The 20,785-nt window shown below is 44.3% G+C and overlaps 1 long non-coding RNA gene and 1 other non-coding gene across 7 annotated transcripts in view; both read left to right on the top strand.

Moving 5' to 3' along the window:
- The window catches only part of LOC109029097 (uncharacterized), a 163,673-nt gene that overhangs the window by 73,784 nt on the left and 69,104 nt on the right, over positions 1-20,785 (top strand). For 4 of the 6 annotated variants that reach the window (XR_010129395.1, XR_010129397.1, XR_010129401.1 and 1 more), the window contains 2 exons: positions 3,361-3,478; positions 15,446-16,031. This is a non-coding gene — a long non-coding RNA (uncharacterized lncRNA). Of the gene's footprint in view, positions 1-3,360; positions 3,479-15,445; positions 16,032-20,785 lie in introns of those variants that run through there. The other 2 variants (XR_010129399.1, XR_010129400.1) reach the window with 1 other exon arrangement.
- LOC115930389 (U4 spliceosomal RNA) lies at positions 9,533-9,675 on the top strand. The gene has a single exon (XR_004067015.2). It is a non-coding gene; the product is annotated as a U4 spliceosomal RNA (small nuclear RNA).

The raw sequence follows: 20,785 nt of genomic DNA, 5'->3' as shown, positions 1-20,785 counted from the left end.
GTATGTTCATTGCAGCACTGTTCACAATAGCAAAGACATGGAATCAACCCAAATGCCCATCAGTGATAGACTGGATAAAGAAAATGTGGTACATGTATACCATGGAATACTATGCAGCCATAAAAAGGAACGAGATTATGTCCTTTGCAGGGACATGGATGAAGCTGGAAGCCATTATCCTCAGCAAACTAATGCAGGAATAGAAAACCAAATACTGCATGTTCTCACTTATAAATGGGAGCTGAACAATGAGAATACATGGACACAGGGAGGGGAACAAAACACACTGGGGCCTGTCAGGGGAGGGGGAGGGGTGAGAGAAGGGCATCAGGAAACATAGCTAATGCATGACGGGCTTAATACCTAGGGGATGGCACACATTTACCTGTGTATCAAACCTGCACATCCTGCACATGTACCCCGGAACTTAAAATAAAATTAAAAAAAAAAAAAGAATGATGTCACCCATGTCCAACCAGGATGGCTATTCCAGTGTGTACTGCTCAGTATATCTTCTTGGCTTCATGGAACTAAAATATCCAGTAGCAGGGTCCCCTCAGGTGAGGCTTGATCTGGTAGCTCCATAATATTATGCCAGAAACTATTTATTATCTGCCCTGTCTTCTTTGCTATGACTTTCATCCTAAACCGAGTCCCCAGGTTGGCTGCCAGTGGCTTCTGAGGTTGTGTGCTTCAATATTTTTATTTAGCAAGAAGTAGGGATTGTCTCTGTGTGTCAGCATTTATAACAAGAATCTGGAGATTTCCCCTGATTAGAATGATTTGGGTCACATGCTCACCCTTGTACCAACCGTGTTGGTGAGGGCCATGACTTGGTTGGTCAAGGTCTATGTCCCACCTGGAGCTGGGGGTCTAATCAGCTTTTCTGGTACCATTTGGATCCCCAAACAAGCATTAGGATACTACAGGGAAGGGGCGAGTGTGGATACTGAGGAAACAATCAACAAATATTCTCTATATTAATGCAAAATATGTTATCAATAGATCTAACAAGAAAAACTACATGATGATATTATTGGATTAAAAGACATTCTATATAATAATTATTTTATGAATTAAAGAGTAAAATATTAATATCTCCAAAGAAAAGTGGGCAAAGTATATAAATCGATCACTGAAAGAATACAACTGGTCAATAAAAATGTAAAAAAGCACATATAAGTTAGTAATCAAAGAAATGAAAATAAAAATGTTTATTTCTGCTTTTTGCTTAATCAAATGGCTAAATTTTATGCAGGGAGTATAATTGTTCCACATAACCCAGTGAGCTTATCTGGGTGGCCTGGCCAAAGGGTAATTAGGACTCGGGGTCTTGCCCTTCTCTCAGTTGGAGGGGCAGTGCCCAAGCTCGTCTTCTCATGTAATTGGTGCTTTCATTCCCTGCCGAGGGCATGTTGGCAATGGGCTGAAACATCCTACAGGCTCCAGAGTCCCTAGGTGCTGAGTGTCTGGCATTCTAAATAACTCTTGTAAATAGCAGGCAACCCTAAACCACACTGCTTGGTATACTGATAAGGCTGTTCTCTCATGCTTATCGTAGAAGAAGGAAGAGCCAGCCAACATCCCTGGTATGCCTCTTTATAGATTACAGGAGCAACTGCGGGGGGCTTTTGTCAAGCTGAACCTGGCCTTGAAAATTTCTTCTTTTTCCAATTAAGCTGATTCCCTAGCTCATAGCATGTGATATAAGATTTCACCCAAACCCTAGGGAATATTGTACACAAAATAAATATTTAAAAAAATGATATACTGGGGCAGGCGCAGTGGCTCACGCTTGTAATCCCAGCATTTTGGGATGCCAAGGCAGGCGGATCACCTGAGGTCAGGAGTTTGAGACCAGCCTGGTCAACATGGTGAAACCCCGTCTCTACTGAAAATAGAAAACTTAGCTGGGTGCGGTGGCAGGCGCCTGTAATCTCAGCTACTTCGGAGGCTGAGGCAGGAGAGTCGCTTGAACCTAGGAGGCAGAGGTTGTAATGAGTCAGTATCGTGCCACTGCCCTCCAGCCTGGGTGACAGAGTGAGACTCCATCTCAAAAAAAAAAAAAATGATATACTGAATGATGATGAAGTACAGGTGATGGATATTCTCATCTTGTCTGTTAGTCTAAAACTAATTGCAACCTTTTGCAGAAACAATTTATAATATGTTTAAAGGACTTTCAGCATATCACTTTTTAAAAAATACACTCATTAAATAGTAGATTGATCACTATGGTCAATAATGTCATCCAGATTCCAAGGAAACTCAACAAAAGTATATAACATTGTACAGGAAATATTTTGGCTCTAGGATTAGAGTAAAAAATGTGTAATATTCTATTTCCTTCCCCTGGAAATTCTAGAAATTAGACACCCGCATTGTTATTGGTAAACTAGGTTAAAAACCTAGTGAATAACAAAAAAATCTGTCACTTGATGATTATGATTTTAATAGCAACCTTTAAAATATACCTCTGGGCCCATCATCTGGCTTCAAGGACTAAAACTGTAACTTAAACATACAGTATAATGTGGTTCTGAACAGTGAGGCCATCTGGTGGCCGTCTGGAAATTTTCTGACACCCCGTGTCTGCATTCCTGACACTAAACCCCGTCTGGCCTTGAAAGTGAAGCTGCTGCACGGTCGTGAGAACCTGTGGTATTTCCTGAACTAAATCTTCTGGAATGAGTCCAAGATTTAACTGCCAAATCCAAATTCCATTATATGTGAGGTGGTTAGTGTTGCAGAAGGGTTTCATGCTATATGGCTAGTCCGTGTCCAGCCCGTCACCTGTTCACAGACAGGTTTGTCTATAAATTGCCTTGTTGCAGTGGAAGGTCTTAAAACAAAAGATTCTGCTGCAAACATATAACATGGAGTTATATGAACCGAAGCAGGGCCATATGGGAAGGGCAATATTCAGAAATATATTTCTGAACCTTCCTTGTCTCAGTTTTTTGTGGATTACTTATAAAGAATATGGTCAGTTTCCAGAACACATATTAACCCCTGTGTGGGTAAAATAATAATGTTGTCAAGATGTGGTGAAGCACAGGTGAGTCCTGTTTTCTGAGAATCTCTTTTTCCCTGGACAAAGCTCTAGATAGAGATGATAACGTACTTGAGTTGTGTAATTATGACTTGAGTAGTGATAAGTAAATGTATCTTTGCTTAACAAAGATACATAAGTACTTGGAATATTGCCTTGACAATTTTATCTCTTCATGCTGCAAATTCACAACTCCTACTTGACTCTATCAATTAACTTTATAAATGTAACCTCTTTTCAATCGTTCTTAAATGTGAGATGTAATTTTCCTTTTTAATTCTCAACTTGTCTCTTTCTTTTTGAGACAGGGTCTCACTCTGTTGCCCAGGCTGCAGTGCAATGGCATGACCACGGCTCACTGCAGCCTTGGCCTCGTGGACTCAAGCAATTCTTCTACCTCAGCCTCTTGAATAGCTGGGACCACAGGTATGTGCCACCATGCCTGGCTAATTTTTTTTTATTATTTGTAGAGGCAGGGTCTCACTATATTGCGCAGGCTGGTCTCCATCTCCTGGGTTAAAGTAATCCTCCTGCCTCAGCCTCTCTGTCATGCTCAGGGCCAGGTTCCAGCCCCAGCTGAGGGCTGAGGGGTATGGGTGGATGTGGGCAGGAAAGTGGAAGAACACTCAAGAGACAGCAGGTAGATGAGACATGGCTTTATTCAGCAGCCCCTCACAGGGTCAGTGTTACATTTATACCTACACAGACATTAGTGACTGAGAGCCAGGTGGGGAGCTTCTCTATGTTGTGTCTACATGGCTATGATTGTATGAGACATGGGAGTGTGTGCGTGCACCCCAATCCCTCTGAGTCATTTAGGCTGTTTACCTTGGCCTATGCCTGCTGCCCTATGCCTGCTTGGCTACAGCACAGCCATGTTCCTTACACTCCATCCTCTAGGCCAAGGGGATCCTCTTGGTGGGGGCCTGTGCACATGTGGCAGTACCCTGGACCCATAGGCCACAGCAACCACACAGAGAGCAACAACCTACCAGGAATATCCTGCTATGCTACTTATGATTATGAAAGCCCAACATAGTCCAGAGCCCAAAAGACGCCCACCATCTCTGCAGGGGGTCATCAGTAAGGTGCTCAATTGCCTTAATCTCCTATGACACCCCTTGCAAAGCTGCCATTACGTTCCAGTGGTTTTCAGGGATAAATGTACAACATTGTGTCCCTACAAGGCACAGGGGCCACCTATGTCCTTGCATGTCTAAGGCTATGTCTAAGGCCATCGTGTTTTGCAGCACCACCTTCCTGACCTGGTCAACTTCATTAGTTAACAAAAGGAGAGCAACTTGGATGTAATTCAGGGCCCCAGCTGTGTGCTCTGCAAAGGCTGTAACCTGCTTTTCCAAAGTAATGACACCTGCTCCAGGGATACATATTGCTAAGGAATAAAACCACCAGGGGGTGCCCTGCACTCAGAAAAAGTGGGAATGCAGTGCCTCCCAATTATGTGGGCGACTAGGCAATGTGGGAAGCATGATGGCAGGCACATAAGGCCACCCCCAGGTACAACGTCCAGTCCAATTGGCTGGCAGATTTGGCCATCTTGTGTCCCCACAGACCCATAAATTCCCAGGGGACACAAAGTCCAAGGGGGCCCGGCCTTGGTAAGGTCGCTTGTTCCTCCACACCCTTGGTTTGGTGACACATGTTTTATCTGCACGAACCTCAGCAGGCAACCATCCTACAGTGACATTACCCCAGTGCTGCCCTATATACATCATGGTACCTGCAATGGGGGCACTATGTGTTTCCCATTAACCAGCCCCATTCATCATGGACACTGCGAGTCAGCCAGGGGGCAGGCTCGCCATGGGGTTTGCGATGCCCCCATCCAAAGCCCACTGTGTTGCATCCCACACATTGTCTGTGGGACCTCAAGTCTCTAGCTATGTCCGGTTCTTCACAGAAGCTGGATGCACATGCCAGGGCCAGCTGTCTGCAGCTGCTGCTGGAAGGGCGGTGCAGATCCAACAGTTGGAGACATTGGTCACCTTGGCGTAGGTGTGGGCCCAGTCTACGATGCTGTTGGAGCCGCCAATCTACCACTGGAATGACAAAACAGGCACAGGAACTAACAGGGCAAGTCACATCCCTCAGGCAACATACAGGCTAACTTTTCATCTCTGGATAACGATGCAGCCACCAAGGGCTTCTGCCCTGGGTGATGAAACCACACCTTCTCAGCTCCCCGTGGTTCTTTTGGGTCTTGTACCTGTGCCAAAGTCACAGGAGAGCTCACAACAGGCCACACAGACAGTACATATATCCCCCCGAGGAGGGTCCCTTCCCTGGCTGTTCCCCTATGACGGTCAATCGTAGAGGCTACACATTAAATACCCAAGGAGTAACATGTAAGTCATACTGCAGGCCCTCCCCTAAGGGCTTGGAGGTTCCATGGCTGACACCAGGATTTCTGTTCCCCTGCCTTCAGGAGCACTGGGGCAGGCAACAATAGATTACTATTTGTCCCCATACTTGGCCGGAGGAGGTCATCCTAGATGTGTATAGATGGATGGGCATGGAGGCCTGGTGTAACAGTGCCTCCACCAGGGCTGGGCCGCCTTTCCGTGGCAACTCATTCAAAATTTGAAGCACCAGGTCCAACCTTGAACTCCAGCCCCGCAAAGATGGGGGAGTAACATGCTACCGTAACCCATTCTTCAAGAGTCCATTATATCGCTCAATCATGCCAGTGGCTTGTGGGTTATAAGGAACATGAAACCCCCATCATATGTCCATCTGTAGTGCCCACTGTTTTACCTGCTGTCCAGTGAAACGTGTTCCCCTATCACTTTCAACGGCGAGGGGATGGCCGTATAGAGCATGTAAGTGTTGCAGGGTTTGAATGGTGTGTTGCTGGTTAGCCACCCTGCAAGGGTAGGCAAACAACAAGCCAGAGGCTGTGTCTACAGCCGTCAGTGCATATGTGTAGCCCTGCGCTTTTGGAAGTGGCCCAATGTAATCTATTTGCCATCTGGTCAAGGGCATCCATCCTACCGTCACTCACTGTGTTACAGTGGGCAGCTGTCTCCGTCTGGGGTATGCCTGGGCGCACGCCTGGCACTTCCGGCAGGCCTCCAAAGTGTCCTGAGAAGGCAAAGACAGACCCCAGTACCTACTGACCTGTTACATCAGTTCAGTACATCAGTTCAGAAACTGTCCCAGTTTCCTGTGTAGCCACAAAGCTACATCTTGTGTAGGTGCCGACTCTAACCATCAGACCTTGGCTAAGGCATCTGCCTCATCATTACAGGAGGTGGCCAAAGGCACATGACCTGACACATAATAGTTACATCTTTCTGATGACCTATTTCCCAGAGGCCTTGCCACATCGCTTAGCCCCAAATGGGCCGATGGCCTACAAGCCAATTTAGCAGCCCCTCACAGGGTCAGCGTTACATTTATACCCTACACAAACAATAGTAGCTGAGAGCCAGGTGGGGAGCTTCTCTGTGTTGTGTCTACTACCTCAGCCAGTAGTCACTTCATATATGCAGTGCCCCATATATGGGGGTGCTAAAAGCACTCTAGCCAAAAGCACTCGGGGGCGCTGAGCCCAGCACAAGATCCCTCATGTGGGAGGTAAAACGTTCTGGCCCCTGGATATTCAGATAAAACATAGCCTGTCACCTGCCCATCTCCCAGAGTACCTGCACCAAATCAGAATATGATTGCCATTTACTCACAATTTTTGGTATCTCTCTGGCATCATTCCAAACAGTCCATATGGCTGCCATCAGCCACTCTATTAATGTCCACACCTTGCCCGTGTGCCAATGATTGGCACAGCTGCAGAGTCTGACGAAGGGAGGAATGAGCTGTAATAGAGGCCAGCTTCTCCATCTCGGAGGCAGAGCAAGAAATGCTATCAGCCCCCTCATCCCAAAAACGGAGTAGCCAGGCTGGCAGGGGCTCCCCTGGGCGCTGCCAACACTGTTTACTCAACTCCTGCAACTCAGTGGGGGTATAAGCACTATAAGAAGTGTGTTCCACCACTGTTGTGGGGGGTCCTGGGCTCTCCCCTGGGGTCCCATTGGCTCCTCATGTTCTACCTTCTGACGGATCACAGGGCGAGCCCGCAGTGGAGGAGCCCCCTCCTCCTTAGCATCAGACCCAACAGAGGTGTCTGACTGGGACGACTGGCTGAAGATCGCACTGACAGCCATTGCTAACTCCTGCTCCAGGCTGTTTATCTGGGCCTCCAAGCGCCCTGCTTGTGCCTGCAGGTCTCCCACCCCCAGGTCCTGGTCTAAGCTGTGCACTTGGGCCCCCAGGCACGTGGCTTGCGCCAGGAGGTCCCTTACCTGTGGGACTGAGCATGTACTCTGCCTAGTGCAGTCAGAAATGCTCATCTGACTCCGCCAGCGAAGGTGCATTCCTTCTTGGTGCTGTGAACTTCCAGCTGCTTCAGTGCCTTCTCCGCACTCGCAGGAGACCCGTTACTGCCTCCCATATTTCCACTGGGGCCCATCCAAGCAGCACCTCTGCCACTGGGTACCACAGCCCATGCTGCGGCCACATAGCAGACCCGGGATTCTCAAGGGCTGAAGACTCACTCACCTCATCCTGCCGACTTCGCCAATTGTGCTCAGGGTCAGGTTCCAGCCCCAGCTGAGGGCTGAGAGGAGTGAGTGGATGTGGGGCAGGGAGCTGGAAGAACACTCGAGAGACAGCAGGTAGTTGAGACATGGCTTTATTCAGCAGCCCCTCACAGGGTCAGTGTTACATTTATACCTACACAGACAATAGTGGCTGAGAGCCAGGTGGGGAGCTTCTCTATGTTGTGTCTACATGGCTATGATTATATGAGACATGGGAGTGTGTGCGTGCGCCCCAATCCTGCTGAGTCTTCTAGGCTGTTTTCCTCGGTCTATGCCTGCTGCCCTATGCCTGCTTGGCTGCAGCACAGCCATGTTCCTTACACCTCCAAAGTGCTGGGATTACATACATCAGCCACCACGCCTGGCTTCAATTTCTCTAACTTTTCTGTTTTTTCTCCTCCAAATCAAAATCTAAAATTTTCTTCTAGACTAGAGAAACAAAAACCAAAAATCATATTTTGAGCCAAGTGTTTTCCTTCTCCTTTCAATCACTTAAGCTTCCTCAGACTATCTTTTTGAGTTGGAATACTGCTTGAAGAAGTGTGTGAAATATGAAACAAACGCAGACCTGTTCTTCGGCAACTTTGAGCTTGTGCAGGGAGACAGATTAAGGGAACTGGAAGAAAAACAAAGACCAAAGAGAATTGGAATGCATAGTGAATCTGCCTGAAAAATTTATCACAGACTTTAGACATTGCATTGTAATATTAACAGCCTATACTTGTCTGGCGATTTCCAGTTTCTAAAGTGCTTTTATGTCCATTACCTCGAGACCACCCTAAAGAGAAGGGTGGGACAGGCATTGCTTTGTTTTTACGAAGAAGAGCTTAGGAGAGACTGAATGCTTAGCATGCAGCAACTCACCGTGTGCAACTCACCCTGTCAGCATGGGAACTAGCATTTAAACCTGGCTCTGCTGGCCCCAAGTCCTAGCCTTTTTCTGCCTTACCACAAACTCCACCTACTTGGGTTACCCTGGAAAGGCGCCCGGTGTCTACACCCCTCTTCTAGTAAGACTCAAGGCTGTTGACTTGCATTCCTGGGCCGCCTGCAGGCCCATGCCCCCGCCATCTGCATACTATAAATGCTTTCTTCATAGAAGAACTCCAGACAGGGAAATATTTTGGTACTGGTCTGAATTAAATACCAAAGCCTTATTTGTAATTTCTGCTTAGGCAATGACACATAAGGGATTCCAAAGGGCGACAAGTGTGAGTCCATTTGGCATTCCTTCTTTGGGCAATGGGGAAGGAGATGGCAAGTCAAGGGAAGTTAGAGTTATCCAGCCCCGACTAAGTCCAGCTGCCAGGGCTTAAGCTGAATTGACAGTCAGAGGAAGAACTAGCAGAGAGCTCTGAATCAGATTTCAGTGGTTCCACCTCAAATGGGAGTTTCTCATTGGTCTGGCAAGAGCCGTGGCTGGATTTAAAGCGAAACTGAGCCATGGACCCTGGGGGACAGCGCAGGATATTACAAATGACAGCTGCTTGTCTCAATAGCAACATCTGGTCAAGAGGCCTGATCCATGACCCTTGGTGTGTGAAGCGTGGGGATGTATTGACATCCGGGTTTGAGTATCTGAGCAAAGCTGTTTTAGAGCAGAGCAGAGACTCAAAGTGTTGGTTCTCATTCATTACTAGTCTTCTGATTTTGAATCAGGCACATGGCTTCTCTAAGCCTCAGTTTGCTAATCTGTGAACAGGAGAGTAATAGTACTTGCCTCTCAGGTTCTTTTTTTTCTTTTGTCAAAAGCATTTTATAAGCTACAGAGGGGTCTAGAAATGTAGTTTATTACAATCGTTGTTACTTACAGGTCTGAATTTCCTGCAGGAAAAGGGGATAGAGAAGTATAAGAAATAATGGTAGCTTTGCACAGTGGCAGTATGGTAGCCCATGAGGTTTATCCGAGGCCCGATTATGGCTAGTTGAAAACATTTCCCAATACCCTGCCATGATGATTTAAAATATAGTCAGCATGGGCAATTTTTGCAGTCTGTATTGAAACTGAACCGAAAAAAAAAAAAGAAGGAAATAAGGAAATAAGGGGAGGAACTGAAGAACAGAAAAAGGAGCAGAGATAACATCCTTTAAATTAATTTTTTAAGTGTTTTTAGGCACCTAGAGCTGTGCTAAGAGCTATAAAAATAAGGTTCAGAGATGTCACTGTAGATTCAAGGCCTTTGCACGAAATGGTGCAAAGCTGATAAGGAATGGGGTAGAGATGGGATTTGGGGAGGACAGGAGTAACATTAATGGAGCATCTACGACGTCCAAGGCATTGCTGAGGATGCCATTATCTCAAGTAAGGCTTTGCATAGAGTATGCATCAGCCTCATTTTAAGGAGGAGGAAACCAAGACTCAGAGACATTGAGCAACTTGCTCAAGGTCACATGGCTAGTAAGTGATAGAGATGGGACTTGTCTGCCTCTAAAGCACATCCTCATATGCAGACAAATGAGTCAATAAAGAAAAGTATAAATTGGGTAATTCATAGGACATGTTATTAAAAAGGTGAAGGCTGAGAGAGAAAAAGAAAGCCCTGGCAGCTTGGTGACTGACTTCAGTCCTGTTGGCCTGGGACTTTCCCCATTTTAGAGTGAAAAGTCCTGTATCCTGGGAAGCCTCTCAGTCCCCGACAATCTGGGATGGTTGGTCACCCTACAGCTGATAGCTAATTGCTGGCTTATTTGCTACCAGTTGGGTCATGCTGTTGCCTTGGTGAACACAGGCAGAATGTTGATATCAGATGAGGACTTTCAAGGATGTGATGGAACAAGACAAAAACAAGACAACTCTGTAATTATGCCTGAACAGAGATAAAAACAGACACTGTATAACTGCAAAAATGACCAAATACCCCCCTCTCCTGGCTAATGGGAGTGACTACTGCTTCTTCTTCAATCATAACTCTATCCCTACCTCTTTTTTTTTTTTTTTTGAGATGGAGTCTTGCTCTGTTGCCCAGGATGGAGTGCAGTGGCACGATCTCAGCTCAGTGCAACCTCCGCCTCCTGGGTTCAAGTGATTCTCCTGCCTAGCCTCCCGAGTAGCTGGGAATACAGGTGCATGCCACCATGCCTGGCTAGTTTTTGTATTTTTATTTTTATTTTTTTTTTAGTAGAGACAAGGTTTCATCATGTTGGCCAGGCTGGTCTCGAACTTCTGACCTTGTGATCCACCTGCCTCGGCCTCCCAAAGTGCTGGGATTACATGGGATTGCAGGTGTGAGCCACCGTGCCTGGCCAACTCTAGCCCTACTTCTATCCTCCTACCCACTAAATACAAATGAAGATAATCATTAAATTTCCCTATGTTATATCTGACAGCTTCCATCCCGCACAGATCCCCCAGTTCCTTGAGTGCTCCCTGAAATCAGCTAACATGCTGATTCAGCTGAAATCAGCCAACACTCCCATAACAAGCCCTTTCTAACACCCTCTTTCTGAGACACTTCATGGATCCTCATGGTGTGAGCGGATCTCACCATGAAGAGCAAACCCAATTCTGTTTGACATCAGATGTGCTCCTGGAGGGTCTTTGACTTGAGGGCATTGATGGGGCTTACACAAGGGCAATGTGTGAAGAGCGGCCACCCCTAGCTTGTGGTGTTATAATTTTCTGTTTCTGGGCTAGCTAGACCAGATGCTTCTTTAAAGCAGAATCTCCTACTAAAAATAACTAGCATTTTTTGAGGGTTCTCACTTGCCAGGCACTGTACTAGGCTCTCTCCATGGACTGACCCATTTAATGCTCATCTGCACTTTGCAAAGTAGGTGCAATTATTCTTCTCGTATCATGGATGCAGAAGAGGCAACTGTATAAAACTACAGAAATTGCTCAGAGTAAGTGGCAGAGTCAGGATGACTCTAGAACCCTGCTGACACCCACCAAACATTCAATGTTTGGGGGGTGAATCAATGGCCAACATGTCTTCAAATGAGTCACAGAAGGTCCTGGACTAATGATAAGACTAAGTCCTCCTACTCTGGTTCAGGCATAGTTTTGAACACTGGACATGTATTCACTCACTTGACCCTCACAACAACCCCATGCAGTCAGTATTATTATTACTCCCAATTTACAGATAAGAAAAACTAAGGCCCAAAGGTGTATATAAAACATTTATTTAGCATTATAATGAATAAAATGCTTTCGTATTTTCTTTTTCTTTCTTCACAACAGCCCTATGAAGTATTGTATTTGATATAATCTAAGATGCCATCAATTATAAGAAACACCATTGTGATTTTATGTGCCATCAAGAAAAAACCCCAACAATTACATTTATAAGAAGTCCTTGAATTGTATCCAGTTTTCAGAGACACTAAAATGAGAGGAAGAATGCATTTTAGAATTGATGAAATGGAATAGGTATTATTTATCCCCATTGTACAGATGCAGAACCTGAGCCTCTGAAATGAGTGCATTTCTCGAAGTCACAAAATTGGCAAAAAAGGGACTTGGATCTAGGTCCATAAAATATGCTTTTTCTTCAGAGTTATTCTAAATGTTATGGGTATCTTTGATCTCTGAATTTGAAGGAGGGCTTACTGAGTGTGTCTGGCTCATTGGCACTCCTGAGGCAGAACACTTTTTAGGCAAGGGAGTACTACCTGTGCTGTTCAAATTACGTCTTGTGGGTGGCCAACTACCTCATCTGAATGCAGGTGAGCTTTTCTTCTTTGCTGGCCCCTGCCAGCTTGTGGGAACCCTCACCCTGACCCCAGTCCCTTTGCTTGTGTTCTCAAGCCGTTTGCGACCTGTTTGCAAGGCCTGCCATGCTCTCCCCAGAAAAGCCTCAATTACGTAGATAATAAACCTTTTCATATTCTTTTGGTATACGTGTGGCTTTATCAGTCTTGACATCCAGACCAAATTTCGAGTGGAGGTCCCTCCTGCTTCTGCAGAGTGGTTACAACTGGTCCCTAAGAAAAACTCAGTGGAAGGCCACATCATTTAAAAGCCATTTAAAATTCTTTTAACGGAGAAAATATTAACCATATCTTCCTAGCTATTTTTAAAACGAAGAGAGGTCGTGCTGTCAGCTTCCATGTTTAATTGAAAGTCTGTGGACACCTCTCAATGGTACTTCACTATGCTTTCCTCACAAGATCCAAAGGAGAGCTGGTGGAAGGATGGCAGTGAGTGGCTTGGCCATCCTGCATGGGCCAGCACATGTGAGGATAAAGGCCAGAAAGGAAAAGACCTTCCATATTGTCAGTCAGAAGAGGCAAGGCTAAGAGAATCTGGATGGCTTTAAAAGGTCCTTCTGGAGTGAACGAGAGATGGAATATATAAATCAGACAGAAAAAGGATAAAATACAAAAAAGATATATTAGAGGGAAAGAGATTTTGAAATTGGAAGGAAAATAGGTAAATTAGAAAGAAAAAGAAGAGGCTGGGCGCCGTGGCTCACGCCTGTAATCCCAGCACTTTGGGAGGCTGAGGCAGGCGGATCAGGAGGTCAGGAGATAGAGACCGTCCTGGCTAACACGGTGAAACCCCGTCTCTACTAAAAATACAAAAAATTAGCCGGGTGTGGTGGCGGGCGCCTGTAGTCCCAGCTACTCAGGAGGCTGAGGCAGGATAATGGCGTGAACCCGGGAGGCGGAGCTTGCAGTGAGCTGAGATCGCGCCACTGCACTCCAGCCGGGGTGACAGAGTGAGATTTCGTCTCAAAAAAAAAAAAAAAAAAAAAAAAAAAAAAAAAAAAAGAAAGAAAGAAAAAAAAGAAAAAGAAAAAGAAGAATGAAAAACTATGCTGAATTAGCAGAGAAACGTGGCACATTGAGAAATGGAAAGAGAAATAAAAAAAGGAGTAATGGACAAGGAGAAGACGGTAACCAAGATAAACAACAATGTGAGGAAATGATATTCCCATCTAGTAGAGGCTTTTAATCGAGAACCATGAAGTTTTACCACATGAAGGTTAAAATACACCCACTTCTGAGGGGTGGTGTAAATAGGGTAAGCTGCTTGGACACGATTCACACAGTAATTACAAGGTCTAACAACACTGTTCCCAAGACTGAATCATTAATCACCATTTCCGATGATGTTGACAACCGTAATGAGAAAACCCATACCAATGCATTCTAGGTCAATTTCAAGCTCTGTTATAAGAGGTATGGAGAGAAATCGATGGTATATTATTTTCCTGATTCTGAGTCGACATTTCAAACAGCACAGTGTGAAAATATAAAGACAGTGCCCTTTTAAAGGTCAATAGTGATTTCCATTACAATCCCTGATTTATCATTCAGCCCAGAAGATTTATTCTAGGCTGGGATGTAACCTAAGAGTTTGTTCTACACAAGGGAAAAGCAAAGTAGAAAAAAAAAAAGCAAAAGTACATAGTGGTTTTAAGGGCCTTTCTCCCCCTTTACGTTTTCTCCTTCGAGTTCAAAAGGAAGGCACCTAAAAAGACCACATCTTCAAACATTTACATTTGGATTTTTCTCTCTGTTTTATCCAAGTGATAAAATTATTTTTAACCCCTCCATAGAAGCTCTGCACCCTCCTCGTAGGCTGGAAGATCTGGGGAAAATGCCTCTCCTTATGACATCTTGAAGAAGTATTTTTGAAGAATATTAAGGGTGTCTTCCTTGCTCTTCTCCTGTCTTCCTCTATCTTGCTTTGCCAGCCAGAGAGAACTGCTGTCAGAGAATTCCTCAGGATCTTTGACTATCCAGGAAAAGAACAACTTCAGACAGAGGATCTTGAATATTTAAGAAAGGGCTATTCTGTGTGGCCTCTGCTGACCAAGGCAAGGTTCCTACTACCTTCACCAGAAGCTCAGTGGCTTGGGAGTGATTTGGGCCAAATCAGGGAGCAAGCTGGCTGGGAAGCTTTAGAGCAAGCCACACAACCAAAGATAGATCAATGAAAGTGATAGAAAGCATTATTTCCTAGGGTTTTTATTTTTTTTCATAGTTATATTACTGGCCAATAGTATTGTGCATTCCAATACTGATGAAAAAAGGCTAAATTATTTAGGCTGCCTGAACCTCTGTTTATTTTGTTGACATGAGAGTGATGTTTTCTCATGTAATCATTAACATTGGCCTGGTGGGCTTAATGCACGTGGCCAAATTCAGGCTCTCTACAGACAGCATCTGAAAATAGGTGTATCTGAAGTCAAGGCAAGGTGGGGTTGGGAGAAGGGAAACTCCAGTCTTGATGTTTTATTCCACTGGAGAGACTGGGAGCCCCATTAGTTTACTGGTCTCTTGGTTTCCTCCCTCCCTCTGTCTGTGGGAGGTGAAGTGCTGCCTCTGATCAGCGAGCATGGACTCACGAACTGTGCATTTGGGACCCACATCTTGCTGCCCTTGTTCTTGGGATGAGCTGTCCAGGAAACCTGTGTTCTCCTCTGCTCTCCTACTCCATAATTTTTAAGGAAAAAATTAGCTCCTCTACCCTCAAACAGAGAGAGACTGCTGAGATTTGAGGTCGAGTTTATACAATTCTGAGATTGAGTATGATGGGGCCACTTACCAAGTTTTTGATTTCAGCTTGATTAAAGGTAAAATTTTGATCCTCTAACTACAGCCCCATTGCTTTACTACTCAATTTGTTCAGAAAGGAGAAGAGAGTGCTATTTATTGTGCCTCTTTAGGTTCCCCCAAAAGGCTGAAATTCTGACTTCCCTTAATCATCTTGGGAATTTAATACAAGTAGTTGATGGCATGGAGGGATTCTATAAGAGATTTGGTTCCATACTTGGTGGTTTCACTCATTTCCTGAATAATTTTTTTTTTTTTTTTTTTTTTTTAGATAGAGTCGGGCTCTATCACCCGGGCTGGAGTGCAGTGGTGTGATCTCGGCTCACTGCAACCTACACCTCCTGGGCTCAAGCAATCCTCCCATCTCAGCTTCCTGACTAGCTGGGACTGCAGGTACACACCACCATACCCAGCTAATTTTTGTGTTTTTTCAGAAATGTAATTTCACTGTGTTGCCTAGGCTGGTCTCGAACTCCTGAGCTCAAGCAATTCACCCACCTCTGCCTCCCAAAATGCTGGGATTACAGATGTGAGCCACTGTGCCTGGCCCTGAACAAATATTTTTTGGACACCTACAGTGTGCTGGGACTGTGCCTCAGCCATGATCAAGACAGACAAAATCAAGAACTTCTAGAGGAGAAAAATAGCAACAATAAGAGGAAATTGTTATAAATTGTGATTATTCCTGTGATGGAAATAGGAGAAGTGAAGAATAAGAGGCAGAGGGTGACTTTACATAGAATGAATCTGGTTAAAAGAAGTTCTCATCTTTGCACATTCTACCATTAATTAAAATTGCTCATGATATTTGAATGGATACAAAACCAATAGTTAATAAACATAGTGATTCCTTGATATATACTATTAGAATTTTTAGTCTCCCCATAATTGGCATGTTTCTACTAGACTTTTTACGCATTGTCATACATTCATTTATTCAGTCAATGCATATTTTATGCCAGGAAATTTGCTAGGGGCTAAGGATACAGGGATGAATAAGACCTTCTTGCCACCTCAAGGAACAAACTATCTATTTAGGAGAACTAGTGACATAAATAAATATAATATAATATGATGAGATAAGCTGTCATGAAACAGAGTAAGGAGTGAAGGAGTGATCAGCTTGAGATAGAGAAGTTGGGGAATTTCAGGCAGAGGGGAATAAGCATCAAAAAACAACAAAAAGCATGACTTGTTTTTAAGTGGAGCAGGAGTGGGGGTGTGCTAAGGAGAGAGTATGGCCAAGGTACCAAGATTCTGGAAAACTAGAGCATTTTCAGCATTACTCAGAAACATAGGCCCAATTCACCTTTTGCTTTGAACTTGTCCTTAAATGGAAGCTTAATTATTATTTTCATTTTAAAGGCAAACAAACCAAATCTCAAATGGGTGAGGTGCCTCATCCAGGTCACATGTTTGATAAGGAGAACAGCCAGGTTAGAATGACCATGAATGTAAAATGATCTTACTGGTATTGCTATTAGAGTATATAGAAAGTCAGGGTTTAGATAGGTTTTAAAAAATGTGTCCCACAAAGTACACATTCTTGTTTTGTGCAAAATTTCTGCAGAATCTTCAGAAAAATACGCAAAATCCCATGAAACTTTGATGGTGATTGTGGATTTATCTGTGCTTTCTAATAAAATTTTAATTTTGAGGAGGATTAATTCTCAGCTAAAACATGGCAGCCAAAATTTAATAGTGAAAAGGAGTGAGATTGAAAAACAAGGAAAAAAGTCAGTGTCTTGGTCCATTTTCTGTTGCTATAACAGAATGCCACAGATTAGGTAATGCTAAAGAAAATTTTATTTAGTTCACAGTTCTGGAGGCTGGGAAGTCCAAAATCATGGTGCTGGCATCTGGTGAAAGCCTTCTTGCTGTGTGCAGAGGCATCACATGGTGAAGGGCAAGAGTGTGCCAGCTCAGGTCTCTTTTCCTCTTTTTATAAAGCCAGCAGTCCCATCACAGGGGTCGTACCCTGATGAGCATGTCTAATCCTAATTACTTTTGAAAGGTCCCTCCTCCAAATTCCATCAACATATGAATCTGAGGATTAAGTTTCTAGCAAATGAAATTTGGGAGACACATGTAAACCATAGCAGTCAGTTTAATTATTATTTCAATTGGCCTGAGGGAAAAGAATTTCTTGCTTAAACTTTTTTTGGGTAGAGTTAAAAGACATTTTCTAAAATATCCAGGACAGTCTTTGGTGAATAGGTCTTGGTATGTATTTAGGAGGATAATTAGAGAAAAGGAGGGCTTTAAAAGTGACTTATGCGCTATCTCTACTAATTATTTTTAATAAGGAGGGATTCGTGATGCAGAGTACTATTTTTTTCTCCCTTTGCATGTCCAAAGCAGAAGCAGTGTTGTGTGTGTGCTGAGGCATATCAAAGCCTGACTGAACCTTCCTTAGCAGGTCTGGTAGTTTGATGTTAGTTCAAAGGAAACCTCCAGTCCCAAAGACTTTTAAATTTCTTTCTGCAAAATAAATTAAATGCTAAAAAGCCAAAAGCCAATATAAACCTCTCTGTGCCTCTGTATGTGAATGACATAAGCAAGTTGTTTCTCTTCAAAGTATTCTTTGGAAATGCATGTTTTTCTTGTGCATAGCATATATTTACATGATGTTCAACGTATGATGCAATCTTGGAAAGACAGACCAAGAAGATGGGGGCTGCTGCTGAAGATGGCTCAGCTCAGAGTTTTGTGCTTGGCTCAAAGTGGGGCACTGTGGGAGGCTGAATGATTGCATGCTATGCCATACTTTATTCTTCACATTGAAGTCTTCTTATTTTTTAAATTACATTTTAATTTTTTTTCTTGTAGTTAGAGATAGGGTCTACCTGTGTTTCCCAGGCTGGTCTCGAATTCCTGGGCTCAAGTGATCCTCCTGTGTCAGCCTCCTAAAGTGCTGGGATTATAGGCATGAGCCACTGTGCCCAGCCATATTGAAATTTTCTTTTCTTTTCTTGACAGAGTCTCGCTGTGTCACCCAGGCTGGAGTGCAGTGGTACAATCTATACTACAACTTCCGCCTCCTGGGCTCAAGCGATTCTCCTCCTTCACCCTCCTGAGTAGCTGGCATTACAGGCACATGTCACCACACCCAGCTTATTTTTGTATTATTGGTAGAGACGGGGTTTGGCCAGGCTGGTTTTGAACTCCTGATGTCAAGTGATCTGCCTGCCTCAGCCTCCCAAAGTGCTGGGATTACAAGCGTGAGACACCATGCCTGGCCACACTTTGAAGTTTTCTAAGGCACACCTATAAGCATGTCATCCTCTCCCCCAGGTGAATAAAGAAAGACATCCTACATTTGACCTATAGGTTCTGCAGGGTCTTACCCTTTCCTCATTTTCCAGCCCCACCTAATACCATCCTCGTTCTTCTGTTTCTTCACCTTCCTCCTACTACAGGGCCTCTGCATGACCATTTCCTTTCTCATGGAAAAAATACCATCCTTGTTCTTCTGTTTCTTCACCTTCCTCTTACCACAGGGCCTCTGCATGACCATTTCCTTTCTCACGGAATTGACCTTCTGACCTCTTTGCGTTGCATAACTCCTATTATCATTTAGATGTCAGCTATCATCACTGCTTTATACAAATCTTTTCTGATGTCCTTGTACAGTTCAAACCTATTACACGCTCCCAGACCAGGATGCACCTCCTTTTATGGTGTCATCATCATTGCCGTAGTTACACATTTATTTGTGTGATCAGCTAATTCATATCCATCTCCCCCACTAGACTGTAGTCTTTATGGGCCATGAGACTGTCTCTTTTCACTCACTGTTACATCTCCTGTGTCAAACACAGATTCATTATGGGTGCTTAATAGATAATTTCTTGCATGAATGAGCAAATGAATAACAAAGCCAGTAGATTTCAGAAAAAGTTGGGTAGAAGCGGTGTGGCATGGTGGAAAGAGCACTGGCCTAATGTCAAGAGCCCAGAGCACTACACTTACTAAGTCAATAAGCCAAGTATTAATTTGACCTCCTATGAGCTACACACAGTGGATACCCAGGTTGGTGAGAAGACTAAGATGCCGTCTTTGCCCTTGAGGACTTCATTGTCTGCTTAGGGAAACAGAAACACAAATTGGTCCTTAAAATACATTGTGGTAGGTACCATGATGAACATATCAAAGTCACGGTGTGTGTGTGTAGGTGTGTATGCATAAACAATAGCATTGACTTTAGCTTGGGTGGTTAGGTCAGGCATCACAGAGGAGATCCCTTTCACTTGGGTCTTTAAGGGCAACAGGAGTTTGCTTTTTGACTCTGGGAAAATAATTCATCCTCACTCATTCCACAAATAATTTTGAGAACCAATCAATAGGGATTGTTATTTAATTTTCTGAAGACTCAGGTTTTTCATCTGTAAAAGTGGCAATGATGCAATTTTTTTTTCAGAGAGCGTCTCCCTCTGTTGTTTACACTAGAGTGCAGTGGCGTGATCATGGCTTATTGCAGCCTTGACTTCCCAGGCTCAAGCAGATCCTCCTACCTCAGTCTCCTGAGTCACTGGGACTACAGGCATGAGCTACCATGCCCAGCAAATTTTAATTTTTTTTGTAGAGATAAGGTATCTGTATGTTGCCCAGGCTGGTCTTGAACTCCTGGGCTCAAGCAATCCTCCCATCTTGGTCTCCCAGAGTGCTTGGATTACAGGTGTGAGCCACTGCGCCACCAGGCAATGATGGAGTTTTCCCTGCCTACTTCACAGGGCTTGTGGTGGTTTGGTATCGGAACTCATCATCATCCTTTCCAACCTCCATAGGGCGCCTTCCAGAACAACAGAAACTGGAAAGGTAGGCATTACATTTCCAAGACTCTCTTGCAGCTAGGGTTACAACCATGATTTAGATTTCTCCTAGTTCCAATAACTCATCATATGAAAGATGGACTTTAGGTGGAAGCCATCTTCTTGTTGCTTTGCTGGTTTGACTGTTTGGGCTGGTGAGCCTGGTCACAGAGGCATTTTCCCCCTGCAGCAATGTTCCAGTGCTTACTACCTAGTTCTGAGGGTGCTGAGAGGGATCTGCAGCACCAATGACTTCCTTATCCTTGTTTTGCAAGCTCAGTGGTATGTCCTTGAATTCAATAGTTCCAGGAGTGGCCTCTCCGTGGACCCTTGTAACTGATTCTGGCAAAGTGGGGGCCAGTTCAACAGTGTTGTTTAGGTGGTCATTCCTGGAGGCCCAGTTTAGAACCCATTCTTCTAGCCCTCCAACAATTTTGTAAGAGATGAATTTTTTTGGGCTGGGTGCGGTGGCTCACGCCTTTAATCCCAGCACTTTGGGAGGCCGAGGCAGGCAGATCACGAGGTCAGGAGATTGAGACCATCCTGGCTAACATGGTGAAACCCTGTCTCTACTAAAAATACAAAAAATTAGCCAGGCGTGGTGGCAGGTGCCTGTGGTCCTAGCTGCTCAGGAGGCTGAGGCAGGAGAATGGCGTGAACCCAGGAGGCGGAGCTTACAGTGAGCCGAGATCGCACCACTGCACTCCAGCCTGGGCGATAGAGCGAGACTCCATCTCAAAAAAAATAAATAAATAAATAAAAAAAGTTGAATTTTTTGGATTAAAATTTTTCTGATTAAA

This window comes from Gorilla gorilla, chromosome 10 (genome assembly GCF_029281585.2).
Source record: "Gorilla gorilla gorilla isolate KB3781 chromosome 10, NHGRI_mGorGor1-v2.1_pri, whole genome shotgun sequence".
Taxonomy (NCBI): domain Eukaryota; kingdom Metazoa; phylum Chordata; class Mammalia; order Primates; family Hominidae; genus Gorilla; species Gorilla gorilla.
Note: the sequence above shows the minus strand (reverse complement) of the source record. Positions and strands in the feature narration are given on the sequence as shown.